Here is a 5,650-nt window from a genome sequence, read left to right as displayed (position 1 = left end):
CTGAAGAAAATGGAATTCTGTCAACAGATGGTCTTCAGACTCAAGGCTTCAACATCAGTTCTTCCCTGGATCTCCTGCCCTTGGCCTGTCTTATAGATTTCAAACTTACTGACCTCCAAGAGCCAGTTTCATAAAACAAGTCTCTCCCTACATAAATGCACCCGATTGGTTCTGCTTCTCTGGAGAACCCTGACAAACAGGGTTGGTATGTGAAGAAGAAAGAGATCTAGTGTTTGACAGGTCCACTAAGCCTTTCTTATGATTTCCCATTCATCTCTTTAAAGCCTATAACAACCTTGCAAAGTAAGCAGTTCCTCTGTGTTCCTGATTATAACACTGAGATTTTGATCTTTTCCAGAATCACAAAGCAGGAAAGTAGGTAGATCTTATATTCACTCAGGTCTATCTTTCTCCTATGCCCGTGTCCCCTATGCCCGTGTCCTTCGAAGGACATCACTTGGCTTTCTTCCAAGTCTTGAGGCCTTGCACCTCCACAGGGACAAAGAGAGAAGCTGATCTGTAGAGAGAAATCAGGAAGGAGAGAGGGTCCTAGTGGCATCAAGGCCTTGGCTTCCATGCTCTCTGAGGCCAGTTCCACGTGCCCCTCCATACCAGGTACATGCTTTGTTTTTTACCATCTTTATGGAGGTATAGTTGATGCACAACAAACTAAGCATATTTAAAGAGTACCGTTTGACAAGTCATGACATATGTGTACATCCATGAAGCCAACACTTCAGATAATGGATATCCCATCACTCTCAAAACTTCCTTGTGCCCTTTTACAATACAGTCCTCTAATTTCTCTTTCATTTGTTTCCACCAGCCACTATTGATCTGCTTTTAGTCACTATATATTACTTGGAATTTTCTGAAATATTACATGTAGGTCAAATCTTTTTAAGGGGAAGGATGCTCTGGCTATTTTCATAGATCATATTTATTTGGAAATAATTTATTTGGAGGACTCCCTGGTGGCTCAGACGGTAGAGCGTCTGCCTACAATGCAGAAGACCTGGGTTCGACCCCTGGGTCAGGAAGATCCCCTGGAGAAGGAAAGGGCAACCCACTCCAGTATTCTTGCCTGGAAAATCCCATGGACGGAGGACCCTGGTAGGCTGTAGCCCATGGGGTCACAAGAAGTTGGACAAGACTGAGCGACTTCACTTTCTTTCATTTATTCGGAAATCCATCACATTGTGTTTATCAATAATTCATGATTTTTGATGACTCTAGTGGGACATGAAGTTAATTCATTATTTTTCATTCTTGAGTACTATTCCATCGTATGGCTATACTACCAATTGTTTATCTATTCATTTACTGGTGAACCCTGAGTGGTTTCCAGTTTGGAGCCGTCACAAAGAACGCTTCTCTGAGCATTCTTGTACAGGTGTTTATGTGGACATCTGCAGAGGTCCAGAGACAATGACTTGTTTTGTACTTTCCACAAATTCAGCCATGCTCTTGCATGTGTTTATTTGCTTTTTCTCTGCAGCTGCTTTTAAATGAAAATGTGGAATATGTAGTATGTTGGCTTACAATACCTGAAATGCTTATCTGACAGTTCCTGAAAGTGCATTCTTATATAAATTTCTAGGAGTTAGTGATTAGACATAAAATAGCTGTATGTTAGTGCTAGTCTTTTGTAGAAAGGGCTAAACTATTTTCCAAAGTGGTTGAACTATTTTACATCCCCATCAGCAGTACATGAGAATTCCAGTTGCTGCATATCCTTGCCAAAACTTAAAATGCTTATTCTTTTTAATTTTAGTTATTTCAATATATGTGTAGGGGGTTTCCCTGGTGGCTCTGACAATAAACAATCTATTTGTAATGTAGGAGATCTGGGTTTGATCCCTGGACTGGAAAGATCCCCTGGAGAACGGAATGGCTATCCATTCCAGTATTCTTGCCTGGGAAATCCCATGGACAGAGGAGCCTGGTAGGCTACAGTCCATGGGGTCACAAAGAGTCAGACATGATTGATTAACACACATTTAATTTTTATTTTAATGTGCATTTTTTTGATACCTAATGGTACTGGAACTCTCCACGTGTTTGCTTTTTGCCTCTATATCTTTTTCGGTGCAGTGTCTATTTCAAATAAGTTTCCTATTTGAGAAAAGGAGATTTATTTTCTAATTTGATATTGAGAGTTCTTTATATATAGAGGGATACAAGTCCTTGGGCTTCCCTGGTGGCTCAGATGGTAAAGAATCTGCCTGCAATGCGGGAGACCTGGGTTCAATCCCCAGGTTGAGAAGATCCCCTGGAGGAGGGCATGGCAACCCACTCCAGTATTCTTGCCTGGAGAATCCCCATGGACAGAAGAGTCTGGAGGGCTACAATCCATGGGGTCGCAAAGAGTTGGACGTGACTGAGTGGATAATCCCAAACACAGTCCTTAATTAGATATGTGATTTGCTATTATTTTCTCCCATTGGCTTCTCTTATCATTTTCTTAGCAGGATATTTTACAGAGCAAACATTTTTAATGTTGATGAAAGCCCATTGTGTAATTTTTATTTTATAAATCATGCTTTAGATATTATGTTTAAGAAATCTTTGCCTTACCCAAAATCATAAGACTTTCTTATATAAGTTTTGTAGTTTGGAGTTTTACTCAAACTATTTGAGAATCACTATGAAATAATCAAAAATTTTTAAAAAACCCAATTTTTGTCAAATGGATATCTAATCATTTGTTAAAAACATTTTATTTCTCCACTGAGCTGTCTTTTCATCTTTGTTGAAAATTAATTGATTATATATGCACAGGTCAATTCCTGGATTCTCTATTCTATTTCATTACTCTATTTGTCTATCTTGAAGGCACTACCGCATTGTTTCTATTATTGTGGTGGATTAATAAGACATATTGACCTGGAGGAAGAAATGGCAACCCGCTCCGGTATTCTTGCCTGGAGAATCCCATAGACAGAGGAGCCTGGAGGGCTACAGTCCATGGAGTCACAAAGAGTAGGACATGACCAAGTGACTGAGAACAATAAGACATATTGAAGTCAGGTAGCAAAAGTCCTCCTATTCGGTTCTTCTTTTTCAGAACTGTTTTATCTATTCTGTTCTTTTCAACTGAATTTTAGGATCAACTTTGTAAATTCTACAAGAAAATTATATTGGGATTTTGATTTTAATTGTTAAATCTATAGATCAATTTGGGAAAAACTGATCACTTAATAAAACAAAGTCCTCTGACCCATAAACACAACTTTCCAGTTTTATTTATGTGCTCTTTAACTGTCTCAGTTTTGTAATCTTCAGTATACAGGTCTTGCAACCAACAACTGATTGGGATAAACTATTCCTCTTGTACAATAATGTAGAATCACAAACCAAACAGCATTCTGTCTTCATTTAAAATTTTGATATTTCACTAAGGACAAACTTTTGCATTAATTTTGGTATTTTAAGAGATTATAATATCATTTGTCTTTTTTTGGTGTTTTTTGAAGTTCTGGGACTGAGGTGAATGTTTCATATAGTCCAATCTCATTCCAGATCATCCTTGTTTCATATTTATGCTAAGTCACTTCAGTCATGTCTGACTCTCTTCGACCTTATGGACAGTAGCCTTCAGGGTCCTCTGTTCTTGGGATTCTCCAGGCAAGAATAGTGGAGTGGGTTGTCATGCCCTTCTCCAGGGTGTTTCATATTTACTGATGCTAATTTTTTTGTTTCAATTTCCAATGGTTACTCCTAGTATATAGAAATACAATTGATTGTTGTGTATTGAACTTGTATCCTACAAACTTCCTAAACTACCTTGTTAGCTCAGATACATTTTCTATAGACTCATTTGGATTTTCTATATGTTATAGTTGAACATGTTGCCAGTTTTCTGAAAGAGATTGAATAGAATTATTATTTTTCTGTTAAATCTTTGGTAGGATTCATTATGGAAACCATCCAGGCCTGGTGTTTTCTTTGTGGGAAGATTTTTAACTACACATTCAACTTTCTTAACAAATATAAAGTTTTTTTGTCTCTTTTTCTTTCTTAAGTCAGCTTGTGTGTGTGTGTTCAGTGGACTCCTCTGCCCATGGGATGTTCCTGCAAAAATACTGAAGTGAGCTGCCATTTCCTCCTCTAGGGAATCTTCCTGATTCAGGGATTGAATCACCACCTCCTGAGTCTTCTGCATTGCAGGCGGATTCTTCACTGCTGAATCACCGAGGAAGTCCTAATATAACTTTCTTATCATGCTAATATCTGTTCAGTTCAGTTCATTTCAGTCACTCAGTCGTGTCCGACTCTTTTCGACACCATGAATTGCAGCACACCAGGCCTCTCTGTCCATCACCAACTCCCGGGTCTACCCAAACCCATGTCCATTGAGTCAGTGATGCCATCCAACCATCTCATCCTCTGTCGTCCCCTTCTCCTCCTGCCCCCAATCCTTCCCAGCATTAGGGTCTTTTCCAATGAGTCAACTCTTCACATGAGGTGGCCAAAGTATTGGAGTTTCAGCTTCAATATCAGTCCTTTCAATGAACACCCAGGATTGATCTCCTTTAGGATAGATTGATTGGATCTCCTTGCAGTCCAAGGGACTCTCAAGAGTCTTCTCCAACACCACAGTTCAAAAGCATCAATTCTGCGGTGCTCAGCTTTCTTCACTGTACAACCCTCACATCCATACATGATCACTGGAAAAACCATAGCCTTGACTAGACGGACTTTTGTTGGCAAAGTAATGTCTCTGCTTTTAAATATGCTATCTAGGTTGGCCATAACCTTCCTTCCAAGGAGAAAGCGTCTTTTAATTTCATGGCTGCAATCACCATCAGCAGTGATTTTGGAGCCCAAAAAAATAAAGTCTGACACTGTTTCCACTGTTTCCCCATCTATTTCCCATGAAGTGATGGGACAAGATGCCATGATCTTAGTTTTCTGAATGCTGAGCTTTAAGCCAACTTTTTCACTCTCCTCTTTCACTTTCATCAAGAGGCTCTTTAGTTCTTCTTCACTTTCTGCCATAAGGGTGGTGTCATCTGCAAATCTGAGGTTATTGATATTTCTCCCGGCAATCTTGATTCCAGCTTGTGTTTCTTCCAGCCCAACGTTTCTCATGATGTACTCTGCAGATAAGTTAAATAAGCAGGGTGACAATATACAGCCGTGACAGACTCCTTTTCCTATTTGGAGCCAGTCTGTTGTTCCACGTCCAGTTGTAACTTTTGCTTCCTGACATGCATACAGGTTTCTCAAGAGACAGGTCAGATGGTCTGGTATTCCCATCTCTTTCAGAATTTTCCACAGTTTATTGTGATCCACACAGTCAAAGGCTTTGACATAGTCAATAAAGCAGAAATAGATGTTTTTCTGGAACTCTCTTGCTTTTTCGATGATCCAGTGGATGTTGACAATTTGATCTCTGGTTCCTCTGCCTTTTCTAAAACCAGCTTGAACATCTGGAAGTTCACGGTTCACGTATTGCTGAAGCCTGGCTTGGAGAATTTTGAGCATTACTTTACTAGCATGTGAGATGAGTGCAATTGTGCTGTAGTTTGAGCATTCTTTGGCATTGCCTTTCTTTGGGATTGGAACGAAAACTGACCTTTTCCAGTCCTGTGGCCACTGCTGAGTTTTCCAAATTTGCTGGCATGTTGAGTGTAGCACTTTCACA

The 5,650-nt window shown here is 39.6% G+C and overlaps 1 non-coding gene across 1 annotated transcript; it reads left to right on the top strand.

Moving 5' to 3' along the window:
- Positions 1-968: 968 nt before the first annotated feature.
- On the top strand, positions 969-1,041 carry TRNAC-ACA (transfer RNA cysteine (anticodon ACA)). Its single transcript has one exon. It is a non-coding gene; the product is annotated as a tRNA-Cys (tRNA).
- The last annotated feature ends 4,609 nt before the right edge of the window (positions 1,042-5,650 follow it).

This window comes from Giraffa tippelskirchi, chromosome 1, assembly GCF_054371585.1.
Source record: "Giraffa tippelskirchi isolate mGirTip1 chromosome 1, T2T-mGirTip1v1.2.pri, whole genome shotgun sequence".
In the NCBI taxonomy this organism is placed as follows: Eukaryota; Metazoa; Chordata; class Mammalia; order Artiodactyla; family Giraffidae; genus Giraffa; species Giraffa tippelskirchi.
Note: the sequence above shows the minus strand (reverse complement) of the source record. Positions and strands in the feature narration are given on the sequence as shown.